This window comes from Anastrepha obliqua, chromosome 1, assembly GCF_027943255.1.
Source record: "Anastrepha obliqua isolate idAnaObli1 chromosome 1, idAnaObli1_1.0, whole genome shotgun sequence".
NCBI classification, from domain to species: Eukaryota; Metazoa; Arthropoda; class Insecta; order Diptera; family Tephritidae; genus Anastrepha; species Anastrepha obliqua.
The window spans coordinates 35689468-35711923 of NC_072892.1; the positions used below are offsets into that span (position 1 = coordinate 35689468).

At 39.8% G+C, this 22456-nt stretch overlaps 1 protein-coding gene across 1 annotated transcript in view; it reads left to right on the forward strand.

Annotated features, from left to right (window-relative positions):
• Positions 1-1872: 1872 nt before the first annotated feature.
• Positions 1873-22456, forward strand: part of LOC129253183 (fatty acyl-CoA reductase wat) — a 94333-nt gene continuing 73749 nt past the window's right edge. The window contains exon 1 of the mRNA XM_054891454.1: positions 1873-1903. The gene's annotated coding sequence lies outside the window, so the exon portion shown is untranslated. The remainder of the gene's footprint in view (positions 1904-22456) is intronic.

The following is a 22456-nucleotide window of genomic DNA, read 5'->3' on the forward strand; positions in this document are numbered from 1 at the left end:
AGAAATCACATATATAATACTACAACATGGGTTCCAAGATAAACATTATTAAGAAAAATCTTTTACGAACACAATTTTTTTTTTGTAGAATTTTTTTGTGATACTATTGCAAAAATAACAATTTATATATATAGATAGTTACAATTTTTCTTGGATAACAAACAAAGTTGATTTAACCGCACGGTAATATGTATAAATAAATATAACTATATATATTTTATACAATGCAATTCTTTTGTGGTGAGGGTAGGATATTCAACCTTTCTATGGGCAGCATTTCTTCCACAAAATATTTTCCCAGAGAAATTTATTTTCAGGTGGTATAAGCCTGTAGGCACCTCCAGGACAACATCACTACGCATACTGCAAATTGATCAATCAACAGTTGCGAACACGAAAATAACAGTACCAAAAATATATTAGATTTTTTCAAAAAATTTTTAATCTAAGATGTGTTTAGAAAGTTTTGAATATTATTTTGAAACATTATTATATTTTTTTAAATGAACACATATTTAAATCAATTCTAGAGTTTGGCATTAAGAGCTCGTTTTAAGTCACCCCACAGATTTCCTATAGGAATGAGGTCGAGCGCTGAGGTCGCCATTCCATAACCTCAATTTTGTTTGTGCGAAACCAGTCTTTGGCCTTCCGATTCGTCTGCTTAGGAACCTTGCTGGTAGACACATTTTATTGGCATTTTCTCTCTGCAATATGTCAATATAATATTCTGCATTATTTTTACATAGTTATTGGTGTCCATTATGCCATTAATTTTTGTGTAAGGGGCCATGTGCGTCATAATATAAGACGCATCCACATACGATTATTTTTAAGCCCCCATGTTTAATGGTCTTTAGAGTGTATTGTGGCTGACGACTTTCTGTGTCAGGTAAACGTCTAACACATTGTCGTGAACCGGTGCCGCCATACAAAACTATTTTAGACTGGTCAGTCCATAAAATATTACGGCATAGGTTGGACAGGTTTTCTTGCAAATTCCAAACATTTTGCCTTACGTTTTGGTGTAAGGAGTGAATTGTTTTCGTGGGCTGCGAGCTGCTTATCCTGCTTCCCGTAGTCTTCTTGTCACAGTCATGTCATGTCAACCAAAATTTATGTTCGCCTCTTTTTGATTTGTATGGCTGACTTCATGGGATTCTCTTTGGAGCACCTTGCAAGTCTACGATCGCCTTGCAGGGAAATTTTTCATTCTCCTCTTCTTTTTTCGGCTTTTCGACAAACTCAATTGCATTTGAAATCGTTTTTGCTGATCATGAAATATTATGTTATATTTTTGTGTAAGATCTTCCATCTGCTCTCAATTTCGGAATCTGCCCTCCTTGTTTTGTGGTGCAATGTTTCGCTCGACCCACTATAGTCAAAACATAAGAAACATACGAGCATGCATGACATTCACTGCAATTTAAAAAATATGTAAATAAAAAATGAAAAACGTACTTTCGTTTAAATCTGTGCAAAATTTTATTAATGTCCCTTGTATAACCTCAAAAAACTGAATGCATTGCTATTCCAATGCATTGAAATATTTTCATCACATCACAGCATATTTTTCATAGCTTTATAATAAGTAGATATATATATGTTTCCACACCCTGTATGAGCATATTATTGTCACGCCATAAGATCACAAAAGCAAGAGTACACATTTTGAGACAGATCAGTAAACGAATATAATTTTGAAAGCCGGAAATTTTGGATTTCATTTCCCTAGATTGTTTGTATGAGTTGTATAAAATATTTTAATGGGGTTGTCTACCTCATAACCTCTTTTCTTTCAACTTTTGCTATACTTTTTATGCGATTTATTTATTATTATTTTTATTTATGATATTATCATTTTTCTTTACTTGCAGTGACATAACGATTTATCAGCTTAAATGTAAGTAACGAAAAATTATTGTATATATTTGGAAATTTTTGTAAAATTGTTTAAACTTCGCAGCTTGTAAATTTTATGGAAGGGCTAATGTTTCAATGCTCAACATTTTTGACAACAGATTTGTCCAAACCTTCCGAAAAAAGAAGGAAATGATTCTTCATCTCCTATGTAAATAATGTTCAAGGACTGTGTAAAAGCAAGTTGCGGTAGTCCCTTTTTTGAATCAGGTGGCGAATATTGACTTCAAATGCCTGATGATGTTTATAATTTATGTATGGTTCAGCAAATGATATTAAATTAAGGTACTACTACGAGTCTTTATTACTGGTCTAAGGGGCTGTTAACAGGGCGAACGACCTGTAATAGTCCTGCGGTGAAAAGTAAAAATACTTAGCTAACATTCCAGTTCATGTACTGGTGTCTGATGGAAGCACTCATACAAGTTCGAGTGTTACTAGAATTGTGGGGTGGGAGCTGGCTTCCATTCGAAGTCCCTCAACCTATCTCAGTCAATTCGTCTTCCTGACTATGCCAGCGTGTTCCAGGCAGAACTGTTAGCGATCAGAGAAGCATGCCAATCACTAAAACTCTACAAGGAAGTTGGTGCAAGAATCAGACAGTCAAGCAGCTATAAAGGCCTTTGACTCCAACTCCATTTCATCCAAACTAGTCGAACAGTGTAGAGAGGAGCTGGAAATACTTAGTCATTGGCTTGAAATCACTTTGATATGGGTTCCCGGTCACAAGCACATACGGGGTAATGAGATAGCGGATGAGCTAGCAAGAAAAGGTTCGACACTAGACTTAGCGGAGGTGGTGGCAGTCTCCACCCCACTGAACACAATAAAAACAGCCATGGTTTCACACTACCATGCTTTAGCCGAAAGAAGATGGAAGCAACTAACTACATGTATTACAAAAAAAAACACATGGCCGTCATACAAAATCTAAAGGACGAATGATCTGTTAGGATGTTCTCGGCCAAACATCTCACGCATCACTGCAAACCTTTCAGGCCATTGGAAGGTAGGGGATCATGTAGTTAGACTCAATCTACCCTTCAATCCCATCTGCAGAAGCTGTCAAGCGGAAGGAGCGGAGGAAAGTCTTTTCCACTACTTATGTGAATGTCCAGGGCTAGCTATGGCACGACTCCGCTCCTTTGGTAAGCCTTTCTTACAGCAAATTAATGAGATCTCAGTCATCGAGATAAAGAATTTGCTGCTATACTTGAACCTTACTAAATGAATTTGACTTAGAACAAAAAAAAAAAATAAATAAAAAAGAAAAACATCATTCTACGAGGACGGTGGTAGTAAAACGGTGCTGGTCACTAATTAGGATAACTTCAGTGGAAATACTCAACCACTTTAACAACAACAACAACAGTATTGTGCCAGTTGCAAAATGACTAATTTGCTTTCGGCATTTTTCGATAGCTGACTGCAGTGGTTAGCGCTACTCGAAATAGACAGATTTAAAATTTTTCAAAGTAAGCTTGAGCATTTGTTTACATGATCGTATGAACGCGTTGATGAATTTGTGTTTCCTTATAAATTCACTCAAATTCAGTTCTCGGTTAAAGAAATCAATGTTTTGATTTTGAGTTTGCATTCGAAGAAAAACGACCATAGTTTCAATATATAAACGGCAAAGCTATCATACGGTAAGCATATGAGTACATATATAGCCATACATCAATGAGTACACATAGACGAGTGCAAGTTTTTCCATATCATTCATTAATTTTGTCTTACCAAGTATGATAAGGCTTGGCCTCATGTTCTTAAAAGGGTGAATACCTACTCGATACAGATACAGCGTTTTCACTCTTATAAAGAAGTTAAAAAATAAAAAAGTTCTTCCGGAACATGGAAAAAAGTAGTGGCAAGCCGCTCATAGTACTTCGAAACGCAAACATGTTCGATCTTTCTTAAAATAACGCATAGGTTTTTGTGGAAAAATGGCGGAAAAATGTACTCTTAATAAGCAAAATAAATACTCTTCTACATATTATATATATATATCTATACTAATATTATAAAGAGGAAAACTTTGTTTGTTTGTTTGTTACGAATAGGCTCAAAAACTACTGGACCGATTTTAAAAATTCTTTCACCATTCGAAAGCTACATCATCCACGAGTAACATGGATCATATTTTATTTTGGAAATAGGGCTCGAGATATAGGTCAAAACGTGGACCCGGGTAACCTTCGGATGTGTATGTACAATATGGGTATCAAATGGAAGCTGTTGGTAAATGCTTTAGTCCAGAGTATCTTTCATGCCGCTCCGTGACTAGGGTCTCGAGATAGAGACCAAAACGTGGACCCTAGAATGTGTTTGTACAATATGGATATCAAATTGAAGCTGTTGGTGAATGCTTTAGTACAGAGTATTTTTCATGCCGCTCCGTGACTGGGGTCTCGAGATATAGGTCAAAACGTGGACCCGGGTAACCTTTGGTTGTGTATGTACAATATGGGTATCAAATGAAAGCTGTTGATAAGTGCTTTAATACGGGGTAATTTTCATACCTATTGATGACTGGGGTCTGGAAATATATGCCAAAACGTGGACCCGCCGTGTCTTTGAACCGAATTAAACCAAACTTACACACATTGTTAAGGAGGTATTGAAGATGGTTTCCGTATAGTATGGATACCTATTGGTAGATAGGGTCTCGAGATATAGGTCAAAACGTGGACCCGGGTAACCTTCGGATGTGTATGTACAATATGGGTATCAAATGAAAGCTGTTGATAAGTGCTTTAATACGGGATAATTTTCATACCTATTGATGACTAGGGTCTCGAAATATATGCCAAAACGTGGACCCGCTGTGTCTTTGAACCGAATTAAACCAAACTTACACACATTGTTAAGTAAGTATTGAAGATGGTTTCCGTATAGTATGGATACCTATTGGTAGATAGGGTCTCGAGATATAGGTCAAAACGTGGACCCGGGTAACCTTCGGATGTGTATGTACAATATGGGTATCAAATGAAAGCTGTTGATAAGTGCTTTAATACGGGGTAATTTTCATACCTATTGATGACTAGGGTCTGGAAATATATGCCAAAACGTGGACCCGCCGTGTCTTTGCACCGAATTAAACCAAACTTACACACATTGTTAAGGAGGTATTGAAGATGGTTTCCGTATAGTATGGATACCTATTGGTAGATAGGGTCTCGAGATATAGGTCAAAACGTGGACCCGGGTAACCTTCGGATGTGTATGTACAATATGGGTATCAAATGGAAGCTGTTGGTGAATGCTTTAGTTCAGAGTATTTCCATCCGCTCCGTGACTAGGGTCTCGAGATAGAGACCAAAACGTGGACCCTAGAATGTGTTTGTACAATATGGATATCAAATGAAAGCTGTTGATAAGTGCTTTAATACGGGGTAATTTTCATACCTATTGATGACTAGGGTCTCGAAATATATGCCAAAACGTGGACCCGCCGTGTCATTGCACCGAATCAAACCAAAGTTACGCACATTGTTAAGTAAGTATTGAAAATGGGTTTCGTAAAGTTTGGTTGTAATTCGGAGCACTGGCAACGGGTACAGCGTTCTTTTGAGCCAGCCGTAATGTCGCTTACTTTTTTAACGCTTGGGGCGGAACTGAACTGTCAAATTGACAGTGTGAGTTACAATGTGTCAATATTTCTTTCTGATTTGGATGCCATAAGGAAAAAGCGTAAGTGCAACATGTAAAAATTGTTTGTGAATTTTTTTGGAGTGGATTTTGGAACAGTGAATAATTTCTTACGAAATTTGAGAATTTAATGTGAAATCCGAATGAAATTATGTGTTCGTGGAAAAAACAATTTTTTTCGTTTTTTTTTTTTTTTGAAAAATATTAATGGATAATGGTTAAAAAAGCTCCAATGCTTAATAAAACATATAAATTGAAACGAAAAATTCATGGATGATCAGGAAAAAGACGGTTGTTTCTTAGTTATTCATTTGCGTTGATTTGAAATTTAAAAACAATCTTCTTTTTTCCTGATTTTCAATTTGTATTTTATATTTACTCAAAAACAAATAGAAAAACAAAAAATATTGTTTATGCCAAAGCGATTGAATAAAGAATAAAGAAATAAATAATATGAAAACCATATATTTTCTGTTCTAAACCATATCTATTCTATTTTAGTGTGCCCAGCGAAGGGGGCGGGGTTTGCTAGTATATATATATATGTATATACATATAATATATAATTGGCGCTTACACCCTTTTTGGGCGTTTAGCAGAGCTTCTCCTCCTATTTCTGGTGTGCGTCTTGATGTTGGTGATGATATATTTTTATGATAAGTATTAATAAAAAGGCTCTTCAAACGTTCATAATACACGATGTGAGGATTATATGAATTTATACATACGTCGATGGAGTCAATCATTTACTTTTTGGTCCATTATGAACTAGTTTGTAAACTGATATATTGCTGATGCAGAAGCTGAGAATTGACATATGTATAATATAATATTATCTGGTAGAGAATTTCATGGCATTTATTTTTTTGAACACAATATCCGACATATGTCCGCCGCGGCTACGAGTTACATGGTCCATTCGGTCAGTCCAACTTTGATTACTTTTTTTAATAAATTCGGCAGTGTGAAGCCAATGGAGGCTTGAATATTGCAATAAATGGATTGTTAAGCGCGTTGTAGGGCCGTCTTGCTGGAACCAAATGCCGTCGATGCTTAGCTGATCAATTTTTTGAAATGAAAATTCAGTCAGCAATGCTCGCCACTCACCATAACGGCAGCTCTACCCTTATTTCGACAAAAATATAGACCGATGATGATGCCGCCGATGCTCTATGAATTACGCGAGCAGAGTTTTTTTAAGTAAATTTCCACAATTTGGAAGAGGTTCTGGCGTTAAACGATTTATGATGACTTGCCAAACCTCATTGAACAGAAATGTCAACACAGTTAGCCATTCTCAGATGTCAAACCATAGATATCGAAGTTTTCATGCTGCTAAAAAAACACCCGATATAAGTATATACAAAGTGGCACAAAATTAATCCTTCAATTTGGTTTTTTAAAATAACTTTTTTACTAAATAAAACAAAAATTGATGACGGAAACCTATTTTATTTTATCTTTACGCGCTTCACTATTTTTTTTTTTGTTTTTTTATCGGTGAGGTTGGGTTAAAACCTACTACGTGTGTTGGGACTCTACTAAAAATATCCCTCCTCTTCTCTTGGATTTTTTTTGGTAGAGGGCCAAGACGGCGTCCTAAGAAGGACACTTACTTACTCACCCTGCGTCCAGGATCGCCTGTTTTGAGATACCTATTCTCAATGCTCTTCGGCGTAACTTTCCATTTCGCGCTTCTTTTTTCGGATAATATCCTCCACAAAATTTGCGACGGCATTCCATTTTTCTTCGCCTATCATCATCCACTGTTCGCCTTTTTGTATACTGCAGCTGTCTAGCAAGTTTACAAGTGTCAAATATAATCGACAAAAATTATAAATATTCTGGCAGGGTGATTAATTTTGAGCCACCTTTTGTATTGGGTTGGGAGAATCCATAACTTTTGCGTAAATGGTTTAAAGCTGTTATACTCGATCTTTAGCTCCGGAGAGGATCTACGACTACTAACATGCCGGTAAACTTCGATTATTTCTGTGATGCTATACTCATTTTTTTTAACATCAAAAATGCCTGAACGGAATCGACGAAATCAAAATTGCCCGTAATTATCTGTTACAGTAACGGCACCATAAACACCATTCTCGGTTTCAACGGCCTGGCTCGCACTTTCGCCTTTATCAAAAAAGGCCTGTAAAATGTACCGAATTTTTGCTTTGTTGACGTCCATTGTTAACACCCTGTAACTCCAATCTGAATCTTCTTCTTTTCAATTGTTTAACAAAACGCGCCAGTCGTTTCTTTCTCATGCTAACCGGCGCCAGTTAGACACACCAAGTGAAGCCAAGTCCTTCTTCACCTGATCTTTCCAACGCAGGGGAGGCCTTTCTCTTCCTCTGCTACCACCAGCTGGTACCGCCTTAAATACTTTCAGAGCCGGAGCGTTTGTATCCATTCGGACGACATGACCCAGTCAGCGTAGCCGCTGGATCTTTATTCGCTGGGCTATGTCTATGTCGTCGTAAAGCTCACACAGTTCATCGTTCCATCGTCTGCGATATTTGCCGCTGCCAACGTGCAAAGGTCCAAAAATCTTGTGCAAAATCTTTTTCTCAAATACTCCAAGCGTCGCTTCATCGGATGTTGTCATCGTCCAAGCTTCTGCGCCATACGTTAGGACGGGCATGATGAGAGCCTTGTAGAGTGTTAGTTTTGTTCGTCGAGAGAGGACTTTACTATTCAATTGTCTACTTAGTCCAAAGTAAGAGAGATTCTACGTTGGATTTCAAGGCTGACATTGTTATCGGTGGTTCCTAACTATACGAAGTCTTTTAAAACCTCGAAATCGTAACTGTCAACAGTGACGTGAATGCCGATACACGAGTGAGCCGACTGTTTGTTTGATGACAGGAGATACTTCGTTTTGTCCTCGTTCACCACTAGACCCATTCGCTTTACCTTTTTATCAGTTTGGCGAAGGCAGAACTAACAGTGCGGTTGTTAAGACCGATGTCATCGGCATACGCCAACAATTGAATGCTCCTATAAAATATTGTACCTGAGCGATTAAGTTCTGCAGCTCGTACGATGCTCTCCAACATCAGGTTAAGGAATTCACACGACGGCGAGTCACCCTGTCTGAAACCTTGTTTGGAATCAAACGGCTCGGAGAGGTCCTTCCCAGTTCTGACGGCGCTGCTGGTGTTGAGCAACGTCATCTTACATAGCCGTATTAGTTTTGCGGGGATACCAAATTCAGACATCGCGGCATATAAGTAACTCCTTTCCGTACTGTCGAATGCAGCTTTGAATTCGGGGAAAAGATGGTGTGTGTCGATTCTCCTTTCATGGTTCTTTTCCAAGATTTGGCGTATTGTGAATATTTGGTCGATGGTAGAATCCAATCTGAATAGAACACAAAAAAAAAAGCAAAAGAGGTTTTTTAGGGTGAAATGTCACTTTGAAAACGAGAATAAATTTTAAACTGTTCGATCGGTACTTTACGAGAATAGGAATTTTTAAGCCACCCTAAATTCGCTTGCCTTAGTAATGAGACGTGTACAAACAAATGCTGCAGTGGTACTATTAAACAATTCTTATAACCGTAAAATATGTGTATGTACCTAAAACCCGTATTGTTAAATTCTAGAATTTTTTTATGAAAATATGATATAATTCATTCTAATACAAAACCGTCTAAATCAAAGTTTCAATTTTTGTGAAAATTGCAAAAATAAAATAATTTCTTCAAATTTTCGAACTTAGGAGTCAGAATTTCTATAAAAATTATATAGAGTACACAGTTCTAAGAAAGAGTACACATCTTTATAGCCCATTGATTTTTGGTACAATGAAGTACAAACTCCAAGCAGGTAAAAATATCATTGATTTTTGACAATTTTTTTGATGGCGTGCTTGTGCATTTTCCTCATATAACGTATGCTCGTTATTTAATACCGTAACTGTAGTGACCTTTGTTAATATTTGATCATTCAGCCAAGCAGAGGTAACTTATAAGTAATTACTAATACTATATGAGAGCATTAACAAAGAATTGTAGTTTCATTGAAGGAAGTGACTAGTTGTTATTGACTTTTATTAGTCGGACTTTTGATGGCGCCTCGCACATTACGCGGTGATAATTGGCCTAATAGTTTTATTCAACATTTTTCTAAACAAAATACCATTGAAAATGTCTGCATGTGCATTATATTGATCATGACATTGAAATGTTGAGAGATAAAAATATGTGCACAAGAATGACATAAACATAAAAGTAAATAGCCAACTAACCGCAAACAAGAGGACTAATGCCAACAAACTCAAATAAGTTTTGATATAACTAAAAAAATAAATATGGATAGTTGTACTTATGACTAATTTGTCGCGGCCATTTTGCATTGTTTTCCACTTTGAGGTTTTTTGTTGCGTATTTTATTTAGTATTTTTTTGCTTAATTTTAATTTTAAAGTTTCAATAGCATCAGCATTCAATTGAAAATTTTCACTTATCGAAAATAGTTTTTACGCTTCACGGTTAGTTGCAATGGCGACGCCATTAAGAGTTCATGGCCAACGGTTGGATTTCAGTTGCAAAGCCAGCGCACACAATCAAATAATAACGCAAGCATACTTGTACTCAACGAAGAGTACCAGTTTATTGAACTGGTTCGCTTATATTACATTCGGGACCATGACTAGTTCGCGTTCCTAATATGTTGCCCAAATATGGGTAGGCGATAACTTATACATGTCTGTGTATGTGCTAGGAAGTATCAATTGTCCCTACGAGTGATAAGCTTTTTCTGGCAGCTCGGAATTAGAACTGAACTAATAGTTCAGAAGTATCAGTAGATAGCTGAGATCTAGTACGCTCTGCATTGCTTTTTCTGATCAGTTCCATCGCTGAACTAAAAAAATCACCGTAACCGAATACATAGGCTTGGGTATGACTACCATATGGAAGGCCTAGGATTCGAAACTCGCTATGCGCATGAAATACAAAATAATGGAATAGTTTTTTCTAATAGCAGCCGCACCCGAGAGGCAATGACAACACAACTCTCCGAGCGTATTTCTGCTATGAAAAAGCTTCCTTTTCGAGGTTGGCATACAACTGTAGGTCCCTCCATTTGTTGAACAACATCAAGACGCTTACCATCGTTTGGCGGCTCGGCCAAATATCCAACCAAGTATGTACGCTCCATTTCTGACAGTTTTTTCATGCCAGACGATACTTCGATTTCTTACGGTCTTTTACCTACAGATTTATTCGCTTCGGCTTTTCATCCTCTTTGCCGAATGTAGAGTAGTTGGAAATTATGCCGGCATATATGTATTAAAAGTTGGCCGCTCCTATAGAAAAGGCAGTCCTGCAGAAAAAGTGTCTGAACGATTCAGTTCAGCAGGTCGAACAATCTTTTCCAGATGCCGATTGAATAAATCATGTTTATTGTATAGCTCAGGATGTCAGGTTCGCCAAATCCCACATTTTTCCTCATGACTCCATTGCCCTCGATGGTCGTTTATTGATTAATATTTTCTGAGAGCGGTGCTCAGATTCGGGTGGTGAGCTCCTGGAGTTATGCTACGATCGTAGCTTCTCGACGTCGAGCTTTTCCGATGTATCTAGCTTTTATTTTGCTATATATAGACATGAGCGAATATTGCTTGCAAGAGTGCAGTGATCTGAGTCGCATGATCGACATCGTCACTAGTTTTTCTTTTTTTCCTTTCTTTTTATTGAAACCTGTTGTTATGGGAATCGGCGAAGTCGATCAGCCTCAGGTTATTGGGTGCTTCAATTCATTTATTCCTTTTTTGTTCTTATTGATCTTGCAGGCATGCAAAATGCTTAAGGAACGCGGGAGCGAGGGAGATATCAACATTTTCTCCGATAGTCAAGCCTCGATTAAGGCTCTGACGCCGCCGTGGTGCAGAACGAAATTAGTGAACTCCTGTAAAGAAGAGATCAAATCTCTTGGGTGTGCAGGTAACATTTCTCTGATCTGGGTTCCAGGACATAGGAACATAGAGGGAAATGAGATGACTGATGAGCTTGCCAGGAAGAGGACTGAATTGGCCTCAGAGACCTCCTACCCGGTCATCGGCATCCCATTAACAGCTGTTAAAGGAAAACTGCACAAATTATTTCTCAGAAACGCGCAGAAAAGATGGTGCTCCTTTGCTGCATGTGCTATTTCGAAAACCCTTTAGCCCCAATACGATATACGAAGGACTGAGAAAGTTCTTTGGACTCCTCGCCATTCAATTACCAAACTCGTAGCTGTGTTTACCGGTCACTGGACGATCGGCACACACGCAGAAAAGCTAGGGTTAGCATTTAGAGGAGGAGACTGTAGAGCATTTTCTTTGTAAATGTCCGAGTTTGGCAGCTAGAAGACTAAGGTCACTAGGAGCTCCTTTCTTCGACAGCCTGGAGCAGTGCGCCAAACTTCAACCATTTCACCTACCTACCTACCTGCCCTTATTGAAGTCGCCAAGCATTTCTTTTGCATAAGTGCTCTCAGCGCTCTTAGAAACGGTTTTTAGTCGCATTTGCCTCCTATTCCATAGTGGCGTGGGCACAATTGAGCGAGGTGCGGACAAGCCGGCCGCCTATCGGACTGCATTAAAGTAATTCCACAATCATCGAGGTATACTTCGTTTTACACGACTGTTGTAGCAGAAGTCGCAAGCTCCAAAGGTCTTCTTATCTTGCCGAATATAGACATTATCCATTTTGTGGTACTGGACATTCCTGGAGCATGCTTACAAACGTTTGGCGAGATCTTCAGAAAAAAAATTTCTCTCACACGCGGATTTATGATATTTTTCATTGGAAGTATGTTTTTTTGTAGGATAGAACTTAAGCGCAGTGGTGCAATCTTTTTCTAAAACGCTTTATGTGAAAACGTGAAGAAAAATGTTTCTCAGGCAATTGAAATAAAATGAAGTACCATATTAAGGCTGTGCGGTGGATGACCCTATACTTCGAAGGACATTGCCATGTCAATCGCTAATGTCAAAAAGAGAATAAATATGCACTACTAATGGTTCTAAATTCTCTGCTGGGTATACGTATTTGCATGTATTGGTTATTACTCCCAAAACGGCGTTGCGGAGAGGCTTGTGCGTTAGAGTCGTGTAAGCCACTGTTTGCCGTGTTAATGACGTGTGAACAATCAAGTGTAATTACTCGTACTTTATGTAATTATTTCTACAATATTTATTATCGCTATTGTATATATGCTCGAAGGCAAGCGTGTGTGTGTGTGTACTTGTATTTGCCATTGTGTCGAGTTTTTTGCTTAAATGCATATGTGTTACAGCCGCGTAAACGGCTGCAGCGGTTCGCATATCATTTTTATGCGTTTGCCACAGTTTTGTGGTTAGTTGAGTGGCACAGTGGAAAAAATGATTAAGTAAATAAAGAAAAAAAACTATTGATTATATTTTGATGGGAAAGTATGTAATTTGAAAATGAAAGCGGTTTTAAGAAAAAAGTAAACAAATAATATACAAGTTTTCCACGCAAACACCTCTTGGATAGGAGGCGAACCAGGATCTACTATTAAATATGCAAATCAATCAAATGCATCTCGCTGGACGTCGCCAATCTGTTCTAGGTACCGGGGATGTAATGGGTTTTCTCGCACGGAGCAGACGAGTGTGCAAAGAAAGAATCTGAGACAGGATCTTGGGAATTGAATTTAACCATACAAATATTGCTCGGTTTTCGATTTCCGTAAGTTGCAATGACTGCTAGAGTAACTGCTAACTAACAGGAAGAAAACTTAATATATTTGAACTCATATACTTAAGGCATCGCTTTTCCTTTGCTGAGTTATTTATGATTGAAGAACGTAGAACTTCCTATGACTATCTTCCCGAGAGTGTTAGGGGGAACTAAACTAATGGCTATATGACCATTGGTTTCGAGCGCAAATAACGCACAACGATTTCTGTAGGAGCTGCATAGATGAGAAAAAGCTACAGTATATTCTATACGAATGTCGCACATTTCAAAACATACTTTTAAAATGGATATCTTTTTTCTTCTTAGACAAAGACTCGCTGGAGAGAGTAATTCAATTCGCCAAAATATCGGAATAGGAATCAGAATATCTTTCTAAGACACAACAACGGGTCTCTGTAGCCAATGAGAGAACTCATTTTTTAAGAGCAGATTCTCTAATCCAACTAGGCGTCAGGGTGTGTTGACTTACAAGTATAATCGAACTTCCTACGCCTGTAAATCTATGTTCGGCAAAAAATGGGATATCAGTTTGGTGGGTAGCTCTTCAGAAGGGCTACAACAGCACCAAACTAGAGAGAGTGCAGAGAACTGCATGTGTGGGCATCACTGCTGCTTGTAGAACATGCCCTACTGCTGCGCTCAACGTTATTCTGCACTTACTTCCTGTGGATCTGCAGGTTAAATCCATTGCTGCTCAGAGCGCTATCAGGTTGAAGGAGCTTGGCCTCTGGAGACAATTTCCTATAGGACATAGTAGCATCTTGAATCAGATCTCCCCTTCCTTCTCTGTTCTTTGCACTACTCTCTTCATTCGCAAACTGTGTTTTGAGGGTTGTGCTAGGGCTATCTTTCCGAGCAGGCAAGACTGGAAGAAGGGGAGAGTCGGCACGGATATAGGTACCTCTGTTTTCACTGACGGATCCAAAATGGAATCTGTAGTGGGAGCGGGGGTTCTCTCTAAATCAGCCAGCATGTCGGTCTCCTTTAAACTGCCTGAAAAAAGCAGCGTTTTTCAAGCAGAGGTCTGCGCAATCCGGCAGGCATGCAAAATGCTTCGGGATCGCTGTTGGGAGGGAGACATTAATATTTTTTCCGATAGTCAAGCTGCGATCAAGGCCCTGTCGTCGCCGTATTGCAGCTCTCTTCTGGTGAACTCCTGTAAGGAGGAACTCAAACATCTCGATCGAGCAGGAAACATCTCCCTTATCTGGGTTCCTGGGCACAGGAATATAGAGGGAAATGAAATTGCCGACGAGCTTGCCAGGAAGGGGTGACAGAACCGGTTTCAGCTGCCCCCCTCGCAGACATCGGTATCCCTTTGTCCGTTGTTAAAGGGAAAGTACACAATTTCTTTCTAAGAAAAGCGCAAGACAGATGATGGTCTTCTCATGGTGCGCTATTTCGAAAACACTATGGCCCCAATACGATACGATAGAAATAGAACGCTTAAGGTGATGGGAATCCCCCGCCATTCAATTTCCAAACTCATTGCGGTGTTCACTTGTCACTGGGTGATCGGAACTCATGCGAAGAAGCTTGGAATTCCGTACAACCCGTATTGCAGAAGCTGTGGGGGGGAGAGAAAGAGACTGTGGAACACTAGGCGCTTGAGATTCCTTAGCGTCCGCTTTGGGGATGACTTGAAGAAATTCTCCAGCCTAGATCCCTTTCTCTCCTCCACTACATCAACAGCACTGGATGGCTGTCGAAGGTTCTCTTCCCAAAAATTTTTCTTTGCACAGGTAATGGTCCACATTATGGTATCAAAATGGCACGTAAGTGCTACGTGAAGTGGGCCTGTGGCACTCTTGCCATTTTACCTACTTACCTACCATAATGGAACTTTTTTTTGTAATTCGCTTGCTCTAGCAAAACTCGTGGGCTGCTGTAGCGCAGTGGGAATCTTGAAGCTAAAGTTCTAAGTCTGTTTAATTAACAAACCGGTCGTGAACTGATGGCATAATTGATTCCACTTCCAAGTCGTACAAACAATGATCCTCTATACAACTCCTACACTGATAATTTTTGGTGGTATCTTAAAGCTTAGCTTCCCAAATATTTATTTTCATTGTTCGAGCTAAATAGTCTTTAATCTCTTTTCGTTTTTTGTGTATACAGAATAGGGAGACCCGCGTAAGCTTAATTGCCAAGTCTTAATCCTATACAAATAACATGCGCCTTCCCGTTAAAAGTAACTTTTACCAAATCAGCATTTTAAAAAACTTTAGGATCTGCTCAGCAGCATAAAAGACCTACTTCCAAGCTGATCACTTTTTCTCCATTAGCCAGTACGCCACATTCAAGATGGCATAGACTTCCGTAAGGAATAACGTGGCCATCTGTCCTGTGGCATAGGAGTACTTAGTGTCTTTGTCTAAGTACCATCCAGAGCCGCTTCTATCACTGGTTTTGGTTCCGCCGGTGTAGAAAGTGTGCTAATATCCCGTTAATAGGTTCTCTGGACTTAATCATTGATCTCTATCTGGAATCACAACATCATACTTCCTACCGAAGCTAACGACAGGCACTGGCATCGAGAACAGTGTGTACCGCTCTGACAACTGGTGGTATATCTGACAGTGGCCAGTGATTACTTCATTTCCTCAGACTCCGTTTAACTTGAGCCTGTACGCCGCCTTTATTGCTTCCTCTCGAATTTGAAGATCTAGAAGTGGCAAGTTCAGAATGGCATTAAGGGCATCACCAGATGTTGTGCTCATGGCACTTGTGATACCCAAGCACACACTTCTCTGTAGCCTGTTTAGGGGTTTTACTCTGGAATTAACTATTCTGGCTTTTCACCATACTACAGAGGCGTATGGAATAATCACCATACGGGTGTGCTTAGGTTTGAATCTCCGTGCATGAACATGAAATAATAGAGCAAGTTTTTTCTGATAGCGGTCGCCCATCGGCAGGCAATGACAAACCTCCGAGAGTTTTTCTGCCACGAAAAAGCGCATAATAAAGACCATTTGCAATTCGGAGTCGTCTTGAAACTGTAGATCCCTCTATTTGTGGAACAATATTGAGACGCACTCCAAAAATAGGAGTAGGAACTCGGCCAAACACCAAACAGAAGCGCACGCGCCAACTATTTATTGGATTTTTTCTTTTATTTCCGGATAGGAATAATAATTGTTTTGTATGTAAGCAAAGCGATAGTTTTGACGCTCGTCCGATTAGCCAATTGCCGGTACTTATACATTAAGTCTACCACGGCACGCACTGTCACAATTAGTATACAACTCGCAGCCGTACAGTAACGTCGGTAGTAAATACGTTTTAGTCAGAAGCAGTTGAATTGTCACTGGTGTAGAGTGATGAGCAGTTCATAGACTTCGGTGCATTTCGATTATTTTGCCCGCGATAAATATATAGCAAAAATGTATTAATATGTGGTGACCTTAGAATTAAGTCTCTCTCTTTAGTTTGCCAAAGTTTGGCAATTCTGTGGAAAAACGTCAAGTTGTAGATTGCGACAAAACGAAAGATCTGCCGACAAAAGAATTAATTGACTTAAATTAAATAATAAAAACTATATTATAAGTGTAAGTATTAATTTCGTGTACCACGCCACAATATTATGTGTAATTAATTAACGTCCACAACTTTTTAGTAGTAGTAAGAATCATAATAGTGCTAATAATTTGCTCTTACGCCTTTCATTGGGAGTTTGGCTGAGCTCCTCCTCCAATTTGTGTTGTGCGTCTTCATGTTTTTTTTTATAAGTGGAATCAGAACTTTTCACTTCCCCTAAAAACGTTTGTAGTGCAATCAACTTAAGCAACAGTTATTTCGTTACAATTTAATTAAAGATTCAATACCTAATGCGACCTAAAAACTATTTTACGTGACCTGAATCAAATTACGATCCTTTCCTAACGTATGCCATTTGCTTCATAAAAAAAGAAACCGCGAAACCTAAATAACAAACACAAATTTGTCAATGAACCAGCGTAACATTGTCGCCCGGAATGGCGGGGGGGCGTAAATCGTAATAAGTTGTGACAATAATAGTTGAGAAAGCGATTTGTTAACTAGGTACTCGTACATGCGCATGCGCACACGTACAGTTACTAGCGCAAAGTGAGGTTGATTTGCGCTGCTTCATCGACAAGTGCTGCGTTGTTATTGCTGTCACTTAGTTATAATATATTTTGAATGCGGCAAAAACCGGTTTACATCCCACAGCCAACAGCCGCTTACCTTTTAACGCTTCGATGTAAATTTGCTTACTTTCTTTATTTTTACATTGCTTTGACTGCATTGCTGCTTCTTCTTCCTCAATATTCCACATATTTTTGGCAGCGTAAAATGCCAGGTGTTTACCGTAGGCGTTGCGCGCAACCTGTGGCAAGCAAAGTGGTAAATATGCGCTAATTATTTAATGAGCTGTAAGCGTTGCTATGAAATTTAATTGAAAATAAAAAATAATAAAAAAAACCCACTTCAGCTTTGTGCGGGTGTCCAATTGTTGTGAAAAAAGCAAACGCAAAAAAAAAAATATTACAAAACAAAATCAGCTGTAAAAGTCAACAATTGCAATACTTGAAAATAAAAATGGGGAAGCAGCCATTTAGTCATGCAACAACACCAAACAACAGTTGGCAAATATATGTATGTATGTATGAGTGCATGGACGAGTATAAGTGAATGCGGTAAGTTGCAATGCATTTTTTATTCCTCACTGCCGCCGTAACCGACACATTGTGTTGCAGCGCCTGTGTGTGTGCATGAGTGTTTTAGTGAGCAACGTCGACGCCAGCATTTTTGCACTGCCGGCGTTGTGTAAAGTGGCTGCCACGCCACAATAAATACAATGCATACATTTTACGCTATACAATGCGGCAACAAATAGCTATAGAACAACAACAACAACAATAGCAACAGTGCACACTTTGTATGAAAGTGCGAGTATTTGTTGTTTTGTACGAAAAGCGAAATGCCCATGGCAGCAAACCAACACAAACAGAACTATCAACGAGAGCAAAAAAAAGCATAAATGAAAAAAAAACAGCAAAAACAAATAATGCCAAAAATCGCGCGAAATTGGCGCGAAAAGAGCAGGGGCTCCATTTAGTAACAGCAACAACAACAATGTATGCATAAAATACGCCAAAAATGCAGCAGTACAATACAATGGACCAAACCTGCGAGCGAACGAACTGTGTAACTGTCCGACCGGCTCTGGTCTGAGGCGGAATGAGAAAGAGTGAATGCTTGGATACGCTAAAGAGTACAACGCAGCAGGATTGTGGTGCGGTGTGTATGAATGGCAGCTATTTTGGTGGACGTGTGTTGCACGGCTGCGGCTTGCCGCTGGCTGTGTAACTTTGTTGGTTGGTCGTAGCAATTCTTTGGTCGTTGAATTGGTTTGGCGCAAATGTCGTTTTGTAGCATGTTCCGAAAGTGCCGTTACAACGGCGATGGCGACGGCGACAGCGGTGATAACGGCGTCGGTGGCCATAGCATTATTTTTGTTATTGGCGCGCTTTTGTGTTGATTTTACATTGGTCGTCATTGTGTTGCGGCGTGTTGCAGTTTTTATAGCCACTAATGCTCGCTCTTTGGAGACATTATGCCTTTATTGCAAAAACTTACAGCAGGTATGCAATTTTACTACAGCGAAAGCGATTAGGGATCCCAAAAATTAATTTTAAAGTCAAGATGCCAAGAGTATAATGGCAAGGGAATATATTTCTTCTGTTAGATTTATGTTTAAATTGCTTATCGAACCTTTGACCTGCTATCGGTTGATATCTACAACCACACACGACTGCTGCGGTCGGCTATCAGCAAATTACAGATAGCAATATGATGTAGTTTATTTGGCGCACCTTGAAGTTTGCTTAATTTTGCGGGTGACAGATTCAGTTATGGTGGCTGCCAGTCTCTATGACGGTGTAGAATACCTGGAATAAGCCTCCAGTTGCCACAGTGAAATTACTAGTTTGCGCTCAAGTTCTCTCTCCATTTCTCAATGCAGTGAAACCACCTGTTCTCTCTAATAACCGTTGAAACACAGTGGATGAGTGCGAATTCTAAGACTGGCAGATAAGCAAAGAAGTAAAACGTGTTCAGGGATGTCTTGTTCTGATGAGAGCGGGACAGTGTTAGAGAAAATGTTCAACGTAATATTCACTACCGCGTTCCTGCAGCTGCAAAAGAACATTTACCATATCTTCCCATCAGTCAGTGCGGGGTGACGGTACCAACTACTCTACTTGAAGTTCAATTTATGAGATCGTGCCTCTCCCTCGGCTGATTTCCACCCTGGGATGGCTGTAAGCATTTCGTGAAAGTGGAACAGCGATTATATAATATCTATTAACAGAACCAGGTACCTGCGTTGCTGCGTCCAGATACCTATCTTGTGGACGTATGGAGATTTTACGCCGGCTAGTATTCACTCCTCCCTCTGTTCTCATAAGTGCTTCTGGAAGAAATGAACTATTGGAAAATTTTCGATAATGCAATATTTACGAACTATCGTTTTGTATTCTGTCTGTTGTTATTGTGAGTGATTTACTCAAGTGTCTGTGTTTATCGTCGCCCTGTCCAGAAACAGTTTATCTCCATGCCATACTTGCAACTGTAGCCGGTGGGCATTGCGCTCCCATTTCATTAATTGAAATCGTAGCCATATTTTTTCGCCTCCAACTTAGCACTGAACGAGCAGGACTAGGGGAGGGTCCCAAAACTCTTTGAAGTATTGCACGTTCTCCTGCGAGGCGATCACAATGTAAAACAACGTGTTCCGCCGCGCTGTCGGTTGCCTAGGACAGGTTGGGTATTTTATTGCCTCCTGTAGAGGGTAAAAAAATGCCTTAAATTTGATAAGCGGTCCCTGAAATTTTAGACTCCTGTGCCCTTCTATGCATTTTGTCTGAAGCTGACAAATTTACAACGGAAGAGATAAGTTTCAAAGTTTCCAAGCTCAATTTTCGAGTCTCTTATTAAAACACGATTTGCTGAAAAAGCTCCTATAGCGAGATCTATGCAAGAATTTGATATTATTGTCGAAAGTATCATCCCTGAAATTTAGTTCACAGTGCTTTATTTCCTTTGTTCGGTCTATTTACCTGCGCCCACATTATATCAAGTGGGGTATATAAACTGAAACTCCATTCAAAATTGCGAAATATTCTTTTTTGTAGCAATTGCGTTTCTTGTTGTTGCTAGGACTACCTACAGTTATTGGTGCTGATATTGCTAATTTCATTTTATAGGGGGTTTCAATAGGTGCGTTTGAATTTTGATAAGTGTAAAATGCAGGAATACTTATTTTGTCTTGACATTTAACCAAGGATTGTTACGAGATGCAACAACGCATTGAAATTGCTGAAAGTTATTATGAAAATAAGTCAAGCATTCCGTAGCTCAGGGCGTTTGTGGCCATAAAGAAAAAGAAATTTAAAAATTACTTTACGTTAAGCGGTGGAGGAAACCCAAGGTTGAGCAGAAATTATGACATTTTATTTATAAAAGTACGACCTGCTATGAAATGCTCTATATAGATAATATATTTATTAGCGTAAATACTCAGATATATATATTTGATTTGACGTTTGCACTTCGTCCTCGTGGTCTTTTGTGCCCTGTACTCGTCACAGTACCTTATCCAAGCCCAGTTCTCTTAATAAACTTAAGATAGGGCTGGGTTGAGCTGTGTGTGTATGACTTTCTTCTGGTCGTATATGGCCGAGATGTCTCAGGCTTCTCCGCGTTATAGCTCTGCATTCGAGGAGAGGTGTATTGGAGTCTCCTGGGATTGGTCACAAAAACGACAAAAGTCTCTCGATACACTCAAGGACCACTGAGGACTCAATTTTTCAGGGAGACAGTGTCTTAAGTATCGCCTGATTATCGTTTCGAATGGCGATTCGCGGATGGCATACACCTCCGCTTGGAAGATGCATGGAAAACTACCCATCGGCAAAAAACGCTTGGTTCTGGGGCCATATATTCCAGCGACTATGGCTTCTGGTGTCTGCGAGCCATCCGTATTCCAGTGCAGGGTACATTCTTGGAGTTTCTTTTCAAATGCAGGTATACTCCTGTTTACCTTGTCCTCCAGTTCAATACTGAACTTCTTTTCGAATTTGTTGACTTTAGTAATATCATCTTTGGGTAGCTGGGTGAGTGGGAGAAATGACTCAGCAATTCCATGTTTTTAGATGACATCAGTTTTTCTTTATCGAATCCTGCCCTAGTAATATTCAACAGGGAACGCTTGGCTGATTGCTGAAGCATCACCTCCGTCGTAGGTGTAGGGCCCTTATCGTCCCCTCGACACGCTTGCTAGGCGCTGCCCCTCGGTTAGAGCTGGTTTCCTTAAGTGAGGAGATTTTGGGGTTCGGCTCCGAATTCCTACTGCCGCCTAAAGTTTTTGGGTTTGTTATTGCGTTTTGAGTGCATGTTTTATAAGGGTGCCCACTCGGAGCCGCTATCCAAGACTCGAACGTGTAGTCGTCTCTAAATGATCCCACGGTTATTTGTGCCGAGGCAGGGAGGCCGTGCTTGGGTTGACGCATACCCTTATAAGTCATGCGTTCAGAGCCAGATCGGACGGAGTCATCACAACCGCACCTACACCACTAACCCAATGGCGACGAGTTTGGAACGTACTCCGAGGCCTGCCAGGGTTTAAACGGGACGGGGGCAAGCACGGTATTGGCCCACCAGCCATTTCGGTTGAGTTTCACCCCAACGTACGCAACCGGCAGCTCAGGAATCAAAGTTCAGGTCCAGAGAGTATAAACGTAGCCAAAGAGAATGCAGGGTCACCACTGTTCAGGTTTAAGGCCGTTAAGGCCGCAGATCATTTGGCGTTACCCAGGGTGCACCACGCGGAGGCGATCTGCCTCCGAACATTTTTGGGGATATTCATCAGGGGCCTCTTAACTCTGAAAAAGGTACTGCCTGGGTGTGAATTTTGGTTCGGCGGTATCATTTGCCTCTCCCTCTTTTGCGAGTATGCACAAAGAACAGGGCTCACTGCCCATGGCTGCCATCTTAAAGTGGCCCACTACGATAGAAGTAGATCAGAGCAGCAGTAAGTAAGTAAATATGTAAGTAATAATGCCATCGAATGCATAGGAGTATAAATCATCTTACCAATAGGGTACGCCTTAACAATTTTGCCGATGAGTTTTTTCTCTTT